Source organism: Bubalus kerabau, chromosome 14 (assembly GCF_029407905.1).
Source record: "Bubalus kerabau isolate K-KA32 ecotype Philippines breed swamp buffalo chromosome 14, PCC_UOA_SB_1v2, whole genome shotgun sequence".
In the NCBI taxonomy this organism is placed as follows: Eukaryota; Metazoa; Chordata; class Mammalia; order Artiodactyla; family Bovidae; genus Bubalus; species Bubalus kerabau.
In genome coordinates this window covers 81,567,683-81,586,131 of record NC_073637.1, presented here as the reverse complement: position 1 = coordinate 81,586,131, position 18,449 = coordinate 81,567,683, and positions in this window count along the sequence as shown.

The window sequence follows — 18,449 nt, the reverse complement described above, 5'->3', positions numbered from 1 at the left end:
CTGGAAATCAAGAACATTTCTTGTTCAGAGAATTAAGGTCACATGAAAAAAATCACTGGTCTAAAATCTAGAAAGATGCGCAAATACAGAAAATCACAGGCCACATCAGCTTACGGGGAACCACAGGCTGGTGGATACAATTACATCTTAAGTTGACTGGTTTCTGGACGCTCTTACGAAGGCTAGAGAGTAGAATAGTGAAAGAGAAACTCCTGGAGAGTGCAGTCTTGGAAGCTCCTAAATTGTAAATAGACTTTCCTCCAGCATTCCCAGCAGGTTCTTATGGTGAATGTGTGCTTGCTAACTCACTCAGCTGTGACAAGCTCTTTGCAACTCATGAACTGTAGCCCCACAGGCCCCTCTATCCATGGGACTTTACAGGCAATACTTGAATGGGTTGCCGTTTCCTACTCCAGGGGGTCTTCCTGACCCAGGGATGGAGTCCAAGTCTCCTGCATTGGAAGGTGGATTCTTCATACTGAGCCACCGGGGAAGTCCCTTATGATAAATAGCCAAGAACATCTCATGTTTCTGGAAAAGATAAGTGAAAGTAATTATTTTTAATCTACCCAGGATTCTTTATGAGAAAGACCTAATCAGTAAGTAAAAAGATGTAATGCATCCTTATCATATGCAGAAGAAGGAAATTTACCCACTAACGCCACTTTTAGATCAACAGAAGAGGGAAATAAAAGACGACACACAATGGTGAAGGTCATAGCTAAGGGACACCGGTCACTAAATCCTAAAATTTTATCAAAGGATTATAGAATATTTGCTCCCTTTCCATACAAAAATATTACCATATCAACAGAATTCCTACGGCTAAATCATGTTAGACTTTAAAAACATAGTTGGAAGTGGTAAGTCAAGCACCAGCACACTACTCAGATACAGCAGAGATTTTGCAAGTATCAGAACAGAAATATGAAATAATTAATATATCAGAGAATCTAATGACAAAAAGTGAGCTTCCCATGTGGCTTAGCTGGTAAAGAATCTTCCTACACTGTGGGAGACCCGGGTTCAATTCCTGGGTTTAGAAGATCCCCTGGAGAAGGAAAAGTCTACTCACTCCAGTATTCTGGCCTGGAGAATTCCATGGACTGTATAGTCCATGAGGTCGCAAAGAGTCAGACACAACCGAGCGACTTTCACAAGGAGAATTTAATGAGATTATTTAAGAGAGAAATTTGGTTTATAAATCAGTGAACTAACCATATATAAGCCCTGATGTCAACACAAACCATCTTACACTTTCAGATTTATTTTTCATTTGACGTCATTCCATGTGCCATGACACATCTGATCTTTCTGAGAGAATCTTGCCTTGAGGCTGATGTTTCTCTTGGCTTTGAGTTCTTGTTTTGCTAAATAAGTTCCACTTATGAATCAGCTCACTCTACACTTGCTCTTTTTTCTTTCTTTTTATCTCATACTGGATGCTGAAAATGTTGCTTTATATTCCAATTTGTGCCTATGGATATCAGATACTTATTAGATGTTTACACTACTGAATTGGAATGAATGAATGAGATCAGGTCAGATCAGATCAGATCAGTCACTCAGTCGTGTCCGACTCTTTGCGACCCCATGAATCGCAGCACATAGACAAATAAATAAAGTAGTCTTGACTGCATCTTGATTGCCTGTCTGCTTCCTGCTAAGGGGGATTCTTCAATAGGCTTTGTTCATTGCATTCCTATTGCAGCTTCTCAGCTTTTTGTTGTCTATTCTCTTTCTTGCTTCCCCATGCATATTCATTACCAAAGTTCTTTCCAGAACAGTATAACTGTAACTTCACTTCAGGGTTTTCCTGTAGATCATTGCATTTCATCAGAGCTTTTATTTACAGATGGCTAAGTTTCTTTTAAAAATGAAAGTTACTCAGTTGTATCTGACTCTTTGTGACTCCATGGACTGTATCTTGCCAGGCTCCTCTGTCCATGGGATTTCCCAGGCAAGAATCCTGGAGTGGGTTGCCATTCCCTTCTCCTTCCTTTTTGACTATTTCATTCTATATATTTTAATTCTGATTTCTGAAGTTCTCTTCTACAATCAACAGATAAACAGTGTTTTCTCACCTACGTGTTATTTTATTCCTGTATTAAAAAATTTTTGCTGATGCTGTCTGACTCCTTTCCCTTAATATCTTTCTCATTCCCCAAATAGACTTATTTGCCAATACATACTAGAATGGACACCCAAAATCTTAAAATATTGAAATATCTGTGAATCTAGCCCATTTCCCTGGAAACCACAGCTTCTTAGGATGGAGCAACTGAGAGGTAATATCTTACATCATAGGAAGATTCAAGAATGGGGTTTCAGAGACAAAAGACAGGTCTGTTTTAATAAGTTGATAGATATGCCATTCCAGGGTTGATGACTGGGTACGTCCACCGTATTTCACTCTGGAAAGTAGGCAGTGTGTTTGCTATAATCCAAACTAGGGTCATTTGAGGTAGGTACTACTGGGGGACTATTTTGCATTTGCTAGCCATCCCCCTGTTATCCCAATATGACAACTCTGATCATCAGATTGTTCCCCCAGGCAAGAGTGTGCTCAAACCAAGCAGGGCAGTTGGCACAGTGCATTCTGCTCCCCTGGTGGCTGAGATGGTCAAGAATCTGCCTGCAATGTGAGAGACCCAGGTTCGATCCTTGGGTTGGGAAATTCCCCTGAAGGAGGGCATGGCAACCTATTCCAGTATCCTGGCCTGGAGAAGCCCATGAACAGAGGAGCCTGGTGGGCTACAGTCCCTGATACCTCAGAGTCAGACAGGACTGTGCAACTACCAAACATGTAGACACATACTTTGAATGCTTGCCTAGCCCTCTGGGCAAATGTCTGTGTATACAGATGCTCTGTTTAATATTTTGAATATAACTTAGCTTCTCACCTCAGCAACTAATTCAAGCTACTAATGATGCTTTGACACCTTGCCACATGTGTGACATAATTCTTATGTTTGTGGATGTCTTGTTAATTAGCAAGATACTAACTGCTCTTTATTCTGAATTATCTTTTCAAAGACATTAGGATAGCAAACATTCTTTGAGAATAGAAATGCTGTCTCCTTCTGGAACAAAGTTTAAGCATGCTTACTGTCATTATGGCACCCCACTCCAGTGCTCTTGCCTGGAGAATCCCATGGACGGAGGAGCCTGGTGGGCTGCAGTCCATGGGGTCGCTGAGAGTCGGGCAGGACTGAGCAGCTTCACTTTCACTTTTCACTTCCATGCATTGGAGAAGGCAATGGCACCCCACTCCAGTGTTCTTGCCTGGAGAACCGCAGGGACGGGGGAGCCTGGTGGCTGCCGTCTCTGGGGTCACAGAGTCGGACACGAATGATGTGACTCAGCGGGAGCAGCGGCAGCTCTGTCATTATAAGGACTCAAGTGCTCTAATTTTTGAATTGCTCTTTTACAACAAAGCCCAGTGTGGGTGTGTATGTGTATGTTGCTGGCATTCTTTCTTCACCCTCTGAGAATTGAGGCTCAGGAGATCAGCACCAAAAATGCCAATATCTGACTACTGTGATTTCCATGAGTCAAAAGCTCATCTTCGTCTGTGGCCTGGGAGTCTCACAGATTCTCCCAGCATCCATGAGACTAAGTCAGGTTTCCTATGTTAGCCTAAAAGATGGGTAACATCATGGCAACTATGGACAATCTGACAAAATACATCTCAAGTTCTATTTTCTACTTGAGGCCCACTAATAGGCCTCTGGTGGCTTAAACTTTTACTGAGCATCAAGTCCTTATTACCTCTTTTCCTTAATGGCAAGAGATTTCCCTGCTGCTCAGTACTCTTGCATTATGTCCACATCTTCACTCTCTAGTAAAATTATTAAAAACTGCATGACAAGAGATTAATATTCTACCTTCTAGCCCAGTTTTGAATGAATACCCATGAAAATTTGTAACAAATACTACCCATGTTTCAAAGTGAGTTTCTATCTTCACTATCTCATAATGCATACAGGATATATGCTGTAGGACTAGTTAGAGATCCATTAACTAACAAACTGCCTCCAACCTGTAAATGAGATTTAAAAAAGGAAGGACTTTTAGGGTAACTCAGGTGGGATGCTGTCAGCTTCAGGAGCTGAAGCCCTAAGGAGTGGAACCATTCAGAAAACTCAATGTAAGTAATTCAGAACTAGAGGGGCAACTTTTTCTTACATTTGAAAAATACAATGATGGAGAGACTGTAATTTGCCCTTTGACTTTGGAGAAAGAGCTTGCTGCCTTAGTGGTAACTTCATTAAACAGTTTATCAACAAAAAAACGTGGACGTTTCTGTTCAAGAGTGAGCAGAACAAAAATCAGTCTGGGAGTCTCTTCATAAACTGCACGCCGTATTAACTCTCCCAAATCCGTTGTACCTATGTTTCTGTACACAGTGAAAGTACTCTTCACATATGAGCTACTTGTTGGCTATAAAACTTAAGATGAGAGAATCTGGCATCAGCGGAACTTCTCTATAAGAAATGCTAGAGGAAGTTCTTCAGACCAAAGAGAGATTAAGCCAAATGAAACTGTGAATCAACAGGATGGAGAGAAAAGCTGCAGAAATCACAAGCATTTAGGTACATGGAAATAATATTTTTACACATTTATCTAATTTTCATAACAAATGTAAGATCCTTTATAGGAAATGCATCATTGTTTGGTGGGGTTTATAAGTAGAAATAATACATATGACAATAAAGGCACATGAGGCTGTGTGAAGAAGATGGAGTTATACTGGCCTAAGATTTTTATATCTTGATGTGTGAAGGAGAGTACATGAAGTGCTACGTTACTAATTCTAAATAGACTGTGGCAAATAAGCATAGATACCATAAAGCCTAAATCATCAATTAAAATAATAGTTATATCTAGAGGGTCAGCAGAGGCAATAACATGATTTTTACAGAATGTAAAACTCAGGCTTACACATATTATTTTATTTTACAATATTTCTGATATGATATATTTTAATATGCTTATATTTAAATTAATACACTGAACTTCAGGGATACTTAAATGACTTTCTCAAGTTAGTCCAGGTGCTAAGATGTAGAGACTAGAACCAGGAACCCAGACATCCTGACTCCACAATTCTATTCTTACCCAAGTACATCATACTGTTTTTAAGGTATCCAAATTCATTGGAGGGAGGTTGAAAGGATAAAATAAAAAATTTAGTTGATGCCCTCTTCACAAATAAATAGATGTTTTTAGCTAACCTATTGAAATAGCAGAAAGGAGAAACCAAGTATTACTGATTTACTCAACATGTGTTCACTATGCAAGAAATATGATAATATGAATTATAAAAATTATCATTCTGGACCAAGCCTCTAACACTATGTATGTCCCTCAGATCATTTATATTGAAAAATACATCTGTACTTCAGAAACTAAAGGTAACATTCTAAATATTCAAACTTTGCTCTTCACATGTCCTTTAAAAAGAAGTTTTCATTGAGATGTATTTTCATTTTCACACCTTAACAAGGTAGCTTTAATGTGTAATAATAGCACATGGAGGGGTCATTTTCTGTACTACTTTTCTGTGAGCCTTTAGGTCTTTATATTTAACCAAAGCCTTTTTTAAAAATACATATTGTTTAAAATACACTCAAGTTATGATCTATGATTTAAAGATTCATAGGATTATAACTAAAATTGTGCTCAATATTCATATTATGGGAGTAATTCCATGGAACTTTGATCATCAGTGAACTGATACCCTCAAAATTCATTAGTTTAATAATTTAAAACATTGCATAAACCAATATTATTACTACAAAGGAAGAAATGGCAAATATAAATTACTTTTAATTCTATTCCCTAAAGGAAATCTCTCACCATTTGGTTAGAGTCATTTGGAAGCATGCACATACACATTTACACATGTATATAGTGCAGATGGAAATGTATTTTTGAAATTTTAAATTTAAATTATATGAAAAATTTATGACATTATTTAATATTTAATCAGATCAGTCCTCAGTCGTGTCTGACTCTTTGCGACCCCATGAATCGCAGCACACCAGGCCTCCCTGTCCATCACCAACTCCCAAAGTTCATTTAGACTCATGTCCATCGAGTCAGTGATCCATCCAGCCATCTCATCCTCTGTCGTCCCTTCTCCTCTTGCCCCCAATCCCTCCCAGCATCAGAGTCTTTTCCAATGAGTCAACTCTTCGCATCAGGTGGCCAAAATACTGGAGTTTCAACTTTAGCATCATTCCTTCCAAAGAACACCCAGGGCTGATCTCCTTCAGAATGGACTGGTTGGATCTCCTTGCAGTCCAAGGGACTCTCAAGAGTCTTCTCCAACACCACAGTTCAAAAGCATCAATTCTTTGGTGCTCGGCCTTCTTCACAGTCCAACTCTCACATCTATACATGACCACAGGAAAAACCATAGCCTTGACTAGACGAACCTTTGTTGGCAAAGTAATGTCTCTGCTTTTGAATATGCTATCTAGGCTGGTCATAACTTTCCTTCCAAGGAGTAAGTGTCTTTAAATTTCATGGCTGCAGTCACCATCTGCAGTGATTTTGGAGCCCAGAAAAATAAAGTCTGACACTGTTTCCACTGTTTCCCCATCTATTTCCCATAAAGTGATGGGACCAGATGCCATGATCTTTGTTTTCTGAATGTTCAGCTTTAAGCCAACTTTTTCACTCTCCACTTTCACCTTCATCAAGAGGCTCTTTAGTTCCTCTTCACTTTCTGCCGTAAGGGGGGTGTCATCTGCATATCTGAGGTTATTGATATTTCTCCCAGCAATCTTGATTGAAGCTTGTGTTTCTTCCAGTCCAGCATTTCTCATGATGTACTCTGCATAGAAGTTAAATAAACAGGGTGACAATATACAGCCTTGATGTACTCCTGTTCCTATTTGGAACCAGTCTGTTGTTCCATGTCCAGTTCTAACTGTTGCTTCCTGAGCTGCATACAGATTTCTCAAGAGGCAGATCAGGTGGTCTGGTATTCCCATCTCTTTCAGAATTTCCCACAGTTTATTGTGATCCACACAGTCAAAGGCTTTGGCATAGTCAATAAAGCAGAAACAGATGCTTTTCTGGAACTCTCTTGCTTTTTGCATGATCCAGTGGATGTTGGCAATGTGATCTCTGGTTCCTCTGCCTTTTCTAAAACAAGCTTGAACATCAGGAAGTTCACGGTTCACATATTGCTGAAGCCTGGCTTGGGGAATTTTAAACATTAATTTACCAGCATGTGAGATGAGTGCAATTGTGCGGTAGTTTGAGCATTCTTTGGCATTGCCTTTCTTTGGGATTGGAATGAAAACTGACCTTTTCCAGTCCTGTGGCCACTGCTGACTTTACCAAGTTTGCTGGCATATTGAGTGCAGCACTTTCACAGCATCATCTTTCAGGATTTGGAATAGCTCAACTGGAATTCCATCACTTCCACTAGCCTTGTTCATAATGATGCTTTCTAAGGCCCACTTGACTTCACATTCCAGGATGTCTGGCTCTAGGTCAGTGATCACACCATCGTGATTATCTGGGTCGTGAAGATCTTTTTTGTACAGTTCTTCTGTGTATTCTTGCCATCTCTTCTTAATATTCTGCTTCTGTTAGGTCCATACCATTTCTGTCTTTTATCAAGCCCCTCTTGGCATGAAATGTTCCTTTGGTATGTCTGATTTTCTTGAAGAGATCTCTAGTCTTTCCCATTCTGTTGTTTTCCTCTATTTCTTTGCATTGATTGCTGAAGAAGGCTTTCTTATCTCTTCTTGCTATTCTTTGGAACTCTGCATTCAGATGTTTATATCTTTCCTTTTCTCCTTTGCTTTTTGCTTCTCTTCTTTTCACAGCTATTTGTAAGGCCTCCCCAGACAGCCATTTTGCTTTTTTGCATTTCTTTTCCATGGGGATGGTCTTGATCCCTGTCTCCTGTACAAGGTCATGAACCTCATTCCATAGCTCATCAGGCACTCTATCTATTAGATCTAGGCCCTTAAATCCATTTGTATTTAATAGTGCAATACAAATAATTATTTTGTTAAATATTTTTGCTGTTGCTGTTCAGTTGCTAGTGTTGTTAGTCACTCAGTCACGTCCAATTCTTTGTAACCCCATGGACTGTAGCCCACCAGACTCCTCATCTATGGAATTCTCCAGGCAAGAACACTGGAGTGGGTTGCCATGCCCTCCAGGGGATCTTCCTGACCCAGGGATCAAATACGGGTCTGCTGCATTGCAGAGAGATTCTTCACCACCTGAATCACCATCAGAAAGTTCAGTTGCTAGGTTATGTCCAGCTGTTTGTGACTCCATGGACTGCATCATGCCAGGCTTCCCTCTCCTTCACTATCTCAAAGAGTTTGCTCAAACTCCATGCCCATTGAATAGATAACACCAGCTTCTATCAACCCCTTCTCCTCCAGCCCTCAATCTTTCCCAGAATCAGGGTTTTTTCTATTGAGTTGGCTCTTTGCATCTGGTGGCCAAAGCATTGTATTTTACAATACTACTAATAATATGCTATCATAATGTATCAAATTTGGTTAGTCACTTTGTCTTCCTTTAACACTTGTTTCTACTTATGAATAATGCTATAATACCACCTGACCTGCCTCTTGAGAAACCTATATGCAGGTCAGGAAGCAACAGTTAGAACTGGACATGGAACAACAGACTGGTTCTGAATAGGAAAAGGAGTACGTCAAGGCTGTATATTGTCACCCTGCTTATTTAACTTATATGCAGAGTACATCATGAGAAACGCTGGGCTGGAAGAAGCACAAGCTAGAATCAAGATTGCCGCGAGAAATATCAATAACCTCAGATATGCAGATGACACCACCCTTATGGCAGAAAGTGAAGAGGAACTAAAGAGCCTCTTGGTGAAAGTGAAAGAGGAGAGTGAAAAAGTTGGCTTAAAGCTCAACATTCAGAAAACTAACATCATGGCATCTGGTCCCATCACTTCATGGCAAATAGATGGGGAAACAGTGGAAACTGTGGCTGACTTTATTTTTCTGGGCTCCAAAATCACTGCAGATGGTGACTGCAGCCATGAAATTAAAAGACGCTTACTCCTTGGAAGGTAAGTTATGACCAATCTAGACAGCATATCAAAAAGCAGAGACATTGTTTTGCCAACGAATGTCCATCTAGTCAAGGGTATGTTTTTCCAGTGGTCATGTATGGATGTGATATTTGGAGTATAAAGAAAGCTGAGCACTGAAGAGTTGAGGCTTTTGAATTGTGGTGTTGGAGAAGATTCTTGACTGCAAGGAGATCCATCCAGTCCATCCTAAAGGAGATCAGTCCTGGGTGTTCATTGGAAGGACTGATGTTGAAGCTGAAACTCCAATAATTTGGCCACCTGATGCGAAGAGCTGACTCATTGGAAAAGACCCTACTCCTGGGACAGATTGAGGGCAGGAGGAGAAGGGGACGACAGAGGATGAGATGGTTGGATGGCATCAGTGACTCGATGGACATGGGTTTGGTGAACTCTGGGAGTTGGTGATGGACAGGGAGGCCTGGTGTGCTGCGGTTCATGGGATCGCAAAGAGTCGGACAGGACTGAGCAACTGAACTGACTGAACTGACATTGGAGAAAAGCAAATTTATTGTTGTAGCTTTCTTTGTATAAATTTCCATATGTACAACATTTAGTTCAAAATAATTGTTAGGTAGCATACCATTTAATTAAGAATTGCATACTTCTTCAATATTCAGGTGATATTATTTTTTATGTCTTCATATATTTACTTATTATTTTACTAACCACATGAATATTTATGTCAGTTTTCTTGCATACTTTTCAGTGTTATGTTTAATGTGCATTCTTACTATAAAAATATATCAGTATTTTGTACATGCTAAGCTGCTAAGTTGCTTCAGTTGTGTCCAACTCTGTGCAACCCCATAGACGGCAGCCCACCAGGCTCCTCTGTCCCTGGGATTCTCCAGGCAAGAACACTGGAGTGGGTTGCCATTTCCTTCTCCAATGCAGGAAAGTGAAGAGTGAAAGTGAAGTCTCTCAGTCGTGTCCGACTCTTTGCAACCCCCTGGACTGCAGCCTACCAGGCTCCTCCGTCCATGGGATTTTCCAGGCAAGAGTACTGGAGTGGGGTGCCATTGCCTTCTCCATTTTGTTCATAGATGCCTGAATAATTTCACTAACTTTTACATGTGTTTTCATGAGTTATGAGATGAAATTTAATTAATATAATGTATATTTCTATTGGGGAAGAACCCATGGGGATGCAAAGAATCAGACACAACTGCGTGACTGAGCACATATGCACCTGAGGTCACAGGAAAGAAGGATCACAGCAGGTGAACTTTTATGTAATAGAATAGCTCCATGTGATTTGTTCAGCAACAATGTGGACTTTATTTTTTAATACATTATTTCTAACTTCCAGAAATTATTCTGAGAGCTATTCTAATTAAAATAAAATCTTATGCCAAAAAATGACTTAAAATGAGGGGTTGTGCTTGGTTGGAATTGTCTTAATTCTTTTAAAAGAAAAAAATTTTTTGGAATTGCAGGTAGTTATAATCTAAAGGGAAGCAGTATTTGCCACCCCAAAATAATTTTCTTGGCTTCTTACCCTTCCCCAACACCTTCTTTCATCTTTCTCTGGAAATAACATTTAAAGTAGTGGCTTGGACCACTTCAGGGAGTTGCTCTATTTCCCTGAGTATCTACAATGTATACAGGAGGTATACATGTTTTTAAACTTATGTTTTTTAATCTGTATTTTATTTCATGAGTGTATCAACCAAGACCCTGGAAGGGTAGAGGGTAAATAAATTTTTCTCTCTTACAATTCATAGGTTTCAAGTCTTGAAAGTCTTTTGACACATCACAGAAAATGTTGGCTATCTCTTCCAATTTGGTATAGAATAATAGTTTCAATTAAATTAAAATTGATTGATTTACATATGTATAATAAACATTTTTGATTTGATTCCCCATAGGACAAGGGTAAAATACTATAAAATGTTATTGTTAATATCTACAAAGCTATACTTGGAGAAGGAAATGGCAGCCCACTCCAGTACTCTTGCCTGGAAAGTCCCATGGATGGAGGAGCCTGGTGGCTGCAGCCCATGTGGTCGCAGAGTCGGACACGACTGAGCGGCTTCACTTTCACTTTCACAAAGCTGTATAGTCCTTCAGTAAATAGACACAACTTAACTAGCAATTAGTTTACTCCTGCCACTAACACTGCTTGTATTTCTCTTTTAGAATCTTTCTACCTGAATGCAATACAGTGTCAGAAGCAGAACAGGCATAAGCAGGAACAGAAAGCTGAAATAAAACTCAAATTCTGACTTAGAATTAGAGAAAGAAACTCTTACTATGGGGAGAGAATTCACAAATATATTTTTTTTCTTCTATTCTTCATTATCAAATCCATTTATGGGGAGACAATAACAAAACCATCTTAAGTCTTCAGAAGTCCCATTGGAGTCTAAACTTTAAGATTCCTAATATTTCAAAAGAGTATGTTTTCATTGTACAGATATGGAAATTAAGATTTTGAGGATTTAAGTAGACGGAGTCATAGAAGGGGCCATTGAAGGATTTGGAACTTGTATCTGTTTCCTTTGAGTCTATATTTTTATCTGTTTTTCGTTTTATTTCTTTACTACACAACGTGTCATTTCCATTTTTACAGCTCTAATTCGAGATTTTATTATTTTGTAATCTGCCCCTCCCCCACCCCCCCCGGGACAAAAAGACAAAAAGTTCCTCTCATATAAATTGTTTTGAGTTGTATGTGGGACTATGAAATAAAGGTTAAACCTTTCCTTCATTCCCTTTAATTAGATTCATTGGTAGTGATTAATTCTAAAACCAATTGGTTCCCTGAGAAAATAAACAAACAAAAAAACACTGGGATATTTGGACCAAATGTACCCTATGGCATAGATATATCAAACCATTCCAATTAAATATAATATTTTGAAATTTCTTTAAAAGACCAATCCAGCCAGACATATATTCTGCTGCTGCTGCTGCTGCTGCTAAGTCACTTTAGTCGTGTCTGACTCTGTGAGACCCCAGAGACGGGAGCCCACCAGGCTCCCCCATCCCTGGGATTCTAGTCATATATAATCAAACAAGTAGTAGAGATCCTTGCAAATTAGGTCATGTCTGGGAGGAATTGCATTAAATGCCATCTTCCTCATGAGTTGTTGCTGAATTTTGACTAATATCTTTCAGAAAGTTATTTCTGCTAAGTTCATTTTGCAAACATACATTTAATTTTTTAAAATGTGTGGTTAAAATTGAGATACCTAGCTTCTTATTCTCAAGCATCTATTATTGCTATTTCATAGGACTTAAACTTTGCTGTGTTGCTTTTGCTGAAATAAAACAGGTGGGGAAATTATTTCACACATTGACTTTGTTAAAAAATGTGATTTTGTGAATTTTTCAAATTAGTCTTCCACTATCAATAATAATACCCCTTGAATCCTGTCCCAGGTCTCAATTATTAGCCCCATTTGCTTTAGTGTCCATAAGTCACACATGACTAATATTCAGCATCATGACTTGAGGTGTTATTATGGAGCAATGATCAAATTTATTGTTCTATTTTCCTGATACACTCAATACAACACAATCTGTCTGACAGAAATTGCATTACTGATGCTTTAAAAAATATGTCTCAACTCATTTCAGATAAGATTGAAAATTTATTCTTGCTTCTGAACATTAATTTAATATACTTACCATGTCTATGATTTTTTCTTAGAAGGATATAAAAACAGCTTTTCAACTCTAGTATAAAAGGTTTAAGGTCATGCTTGACTCTCTTCATCCTTGGAAGAACTATAAACATTCTACCTAAAACATTTAAGAATATTTTATTTAAAGCAGACTTGCGAAAAAGCTTAGGACATTTTAGAAAATATCCTTTGAATTGTCCACTCACCCTTCTAATCTCAACACTCCAATTGTGCATTGCTAAATTATTGCTCCCTGGGATAAAATACCTAGATTCGTGGTTTACTACATTTATGTATGCATCAGTACATAAACCTTAGTACACCCAAAGTGAAGTTAATACCATTATTCAGCACACATGTGGATAATGCTTAATAATTTATGTCTTTCAGATTTTCAAACTTGTAATGTTTCTAAGTACAAAAGAGTTGACAAATATTCTGCCTTTACATTTATACATCCATGCTTCATATACTTCTTCATCATTTTTTTGAACTAAAAACAAATTGAGCACAGTTAACTGCTCTACTTTTGAACTATTTTCTTCACTTAGCTCGCAAGGAACCAATGAATCTGATTGGAAATCTCTCCTACCCAAGATTGGTCTTGTCAGCCTCCTTCCTTTACCCTTTCCTCTTGCTGACTTTTCAGCACTGAAATCCCCTAGAGTCTGTTTTTGTCTCTCCTTCATTTTGCTGTCTATACCCACTTCTTCGATCATCCCATCCAGTGTCATCGGTTTTAAATACTATCTAACTGTAGACGACTCCTGAGTTAATACCTCCCATCAGACTGCTTATTCAATATCTCCATTTGGGTATCTCAGCACAGTCATACCACAAACACCAATCAGACTCTCACCTTCCGCATGTTAGTCTTCCCTGTCTCAGTAGAAGGCAGCTCTATCCCCCCAGTCATTTAGACCAGAAATGTTGGAGTCCTTCTAACTGCTCTCTTTCCTTCATATTCCATATCTAATCTGTCAGTGAATGCTGCCTGGTCTACCCTCAAAATATATAATGAATCTCCCCACTTCCCATTGCTTCTTCTCGACCACACTGTTTGAAACCCCCATCACCTCTGGGCTTATTAGGTTGCAATAGCCTCTTGACTGATTCCCTAGCCGCTTCCCTACTTCCCCAACCCCCTCAATACAGCATCCATAGGGCTCCGTCTACACCTATCCAAAGCTCTGCAAATGGCTTCCTATTACTGTTTGAGTACAGCTGAAGTCTTTCCAGTAGCTACTGCTATGCCTGCCTTTCTGGCTTGCCAGACTGTAGCCAAACCAGCCTTTGGCTCTTTCTTAAACATTCCAGTCTAGACACACTTTCAGTCCAAAACTTCTACATTTCCAGTTTCCTCCCCCAGGCATAGAACGTCTTTCTCTAGATGCACGTGTGAGACATTTCATCAGTTCCTTCAGCCGTTTCAATCCTTTGGTAAAACTTTAAAAATCCTTTTTAAAAGTGACGCTTCTGATGGTCAGTCTATTTAAAACTGCACCAAGTAATGTGGAGTCTACCCACTCTGTGTTTTGTCCATTTTCCCTCCAATAGGAATTTGGGCATATTCTTATCCTGTAGAATTAACTTCATTAAGTTTTAAGTTTTCATTACTTTCTACCAAAAGTACGTATCTTATTTTTTTGTGTATCTTTATATGATTGCTTTTTAATAAGTTTGTCCTTGTTTCCTTTATCTCAGATGACAAAGTTGCACAAATGGTTATTTAGAAAATGATTGAGAAGTAAATAATAATATTTTACCTTAAATATGGGTTTGGGCTTAAAAAAATGTGCTACTCACACCAAGGGGCAATATATTGCTTGCCTTTTGAAATGTGACATTTTATAATATTATTAACAATGTTTAATATATTATATGTATAGTAAATTGAATATTTAAAAAACTATACACATTCTTTTGTTTCTTTGAGTTAGACAAGGCTGTGGTCTGTGTGATCAGATTGGCTAGTTTTCTGTGATTATGGTTTCAGTGTGTCTGCCCTCTGATGCCCTCTCGCAACACCTGCCGTCTTAATTGGGTTTCTCTTATCTTGGACGTGGGGTATCTCTTCACAGCTGCTCCAGCAAAGCGCAGCCGCTGCTCCTTACCTTGGACAAGGGGTATCTCCTCACCGCCGCCCCTACTGACCTTGAATGTGGAGTAGCTCCTTGAGGCCCTCCTTTGCCTGCTGAACTGAACTGAACTGAATTGAATTGATACACATTCAAAATGCTTACTGTATGGTGTATATAGTAAATAGTATGATGATCTGTATCTTTTTTAAAAAGCTACCCAAAAGTTGACATCTTTCACTTATTCCCATAGAATATGGCCTGAGTTTCCTTAAGCAAGATAAATGATATGAGAACTATAATTTAGGATAAACATACAACGAACAGCAGAGTTTACTAGAGAGTACTTGGTGTAAAAAAAAATTCATAAATTACCATATGCATTTTATGAAGATCAGTTTTTACACCTATTGTTCAAAATAAAAAAAATTGCTGTGGATAGCATAGAAAGCAAGATAGTCACATTTATGAGTATCCTGAGTTCACAGGCATTTTTCATCATCTGACAGACAAACACAAGTCAATGGAATCTTGTTTTAAATAACTGTCTTCAAAATTGATAAAAGCCATTTATCAATCAGTAAAAGTAAATAATTTCAGAATCAATCTCCATTCATTAAGATCTAGGAATATATAGACAGCAGTTTATATAAAATACTCAAAATGGATTAGAAATAAGTGGATTTCTAAGATGGATATAGAAAAGACAATACCTCACTAGAGAGGATAAGGCATCTTTAATCTGCATAATGTGAGTATGTTAGCACTTCATTATTAGGTGATGATCACAGAACTTTGGAACTGCATTAGACCTGAGGGATGAGCTTAAAGTACTTTGTATATATTTTTATTTTGTTTTATACTTATTTAATAATAAGATAAGTCATTTTCAAATAGTCAAGCATTACAGGATGATATGCAATGGAAACTGAATATCCCGTCTACCCTATAACCACTATAGGTTAGACAGTAGACCAAATAGTAAAAAAAAAAAAAAAAAAAAAAATTGTCCATTCAAAATGCTTACCGTATGGTCTCCAGAAATTAAAACCATCAATAATTTGTTATATAACATATTCCAGGAATATACAACTGAACATCTATATATGTGGAAACATACTTTTCTTTTTAATAGCAAGAGCACACACAGAGCTATTCCTTAGCCTCAATAGTGGTATAAATTTTACTGAGTTTTGGTACCACAATTTATGTGCACAATTCACTATTTATGGGCATATTGGTTAGATAAGTTGTTATACTTGTATATCACAAATTATATTTCCAGGACCATACTTTACTTACTGGAATCTGTGATGAATTAAATTCTATCTTCTGGATAGTTTATATTACCAAGGTAATTATCCTCCTGATTTTAATAAACTGTTTTCCTGTTATAAATCTCTTTTATACTCTATAGCCATTTAAATTTTATTTAATAAAATCTGAAGTTTTTGGTTCAGTTTCAAACTTTAAAAAATTATTATTATTAGTTTATTCTAGAGCATAGAATAATGGTATATATATATATATATATATTTAAAAACCTGTTTCATCTTTATTAAAAATCACTCAAAATTCTACTTTATAGGCTTGAAAAATTTAGTCAAATGCTCACACCATAAAAATGCAAAACCTGTCCTTTGTTGGATTTGACACAAAAATATAGAAAGTTTTGAGCAAATGAATTTATGTTAAATAATTGAGAAAGAAATACTTGCAGAGCAATCGTTTACATAAGAGACTTTAAATCTGGGTTATATTTAACCATACATGCTCTGTGATCTTACCAGCAAATATGATACATGAATTTTCAATAGGAGAAAATTCAATTTAAAATAAGATGATGCAGACACACGTTCTCATTCAAGCTATCATTAAAAAAAATTAATGAGCCTATCCAATGTCTGTCTTTGTGATATGCCACTTTGGGATATCTCTTCTGGTCAATGAGTAAATAATGGTTCAACAATTTGGCTTAATCATACAGTTTTCATCTCATCCTGTTTGAATATTATAAAAGACTGTTCTAACTAACATAGTGAAATTAAGACACACTGCATCTATAAAATGTCACTGCTGCTGCTGCTACTGCTGCTAAGTCGCTGCAGTCGTGTCCAACTCTGCGACTCCATAGATAGCAGCGTCCCTGGGATTCTCCAGGCAAGAACACTGGAGTGGGTTGCCATTTCCTTCTCCAATGCATGAAAGTGAAAAGTGAAAGTGAAGTCGCTCGGTGTGTCTGACTCTTAGAGAAGTTATTTAGGATGAAAGTGAAAGTGTTAGTTGCTCAATTTTGTCCAACTCTTGCAATTCCCTGGCCTATAGCTCTCCAGGCTCCTCTGCCCATGGAATTCCCCAGGCAGGAATACTGGAGTGGGTTGCCATTCTGTTCTCCAGGGGAATCTTCCTGACCCAGGGATCGAACCTGGGTGTGAACCTGCATTGCAGGCAGATTCTTTACCACCTGAGCCATCAGGGAAGTCCTTTAGGATGAAAGGAGACTCTAATATGGCGAATTTGCTCTTGAATCTACATTGACTCTTGATGACCACTCCCCTTTCTAATGCTCATGAAACACCTTTTCAACTCTGGGCTGTGATTTCATGGGAGACTGATTTCTTTGTTCTAAAATTTTAGTAATTAATTTTTATCCTTGGGAAATTAGAATAGCCTTAAGTCAATTTTCTTTTCATTTTTAAATACTTGTTTATATTTTACATTCTGACTGTCAAATTTGATACTAACGTAACTAAAATATTTCAGGTTACTGGAATGCAATTTTCTGATCATAGAAAATATTATAAATTTAAAATAGAAACATGCTACATTATTTCACTTTTAATTATTTCATGTTTTAGTTTTAATTTGATTAAGGTTGTCTCTGTAGTATAAACAAAGCAAGCCAGATTATCATTTCATTTTTTGCTGAGGTCCAGCCCCGGCTGATCCAGGGTATTCGAAGGAGAGATGGCATAGGCGAGGGTCAGGAAACAACTGCTTCATTACACTTTAATTAAGGGTACAAAGAGTAATAGAATGAGGATAGCTCAGTAGGAAAATTCAGTGGAGAAAAGAGGCTGAGTAGCTTGGTTTACGCGGGAGACCAATAAAACTTCAAGACAAGAAGTTTGCACCACTTACGTAGGCCGCAGGCGTCCTTCCGTTCTCCCGAAGGAGAGGAGACACTGAGGCCTCCCCAGTCGGATCTTAGAAGCCCAGGCATAATTAGCAAGCATGGTGGTTCTGCTCTCCAGATGGAGACTCAGCCAGAAGTTGAAAGAGAGAGCGACATGGGGAGACCAAGTTTTGGTGAACAAGGCCCGCACTTTATTTTCCAAAGTAGTTTTTATACCTTAAGTTGTGTATAGAGGATAATGGGGGAAGGGGTGGAGTCATGCAAGGACAGCAGTTCCTGGTCCTAATCGAAGCCAGGCTTTCAAACTTATCATATGCAAAAGTTCAGGTGATTGACATCATCTTCTGGCCAGGAGGCCTGTTAACATTTTAAGAAACTTATTTTTCTCTAAAGGTGATTATTCCAAAGTCAGGCACCAGCCTCCAAAAAAGCATTGAACAAAGCTGCATTTTACATTTCTATACACCCATTATATCAATCAATACACTGCCAAGGAC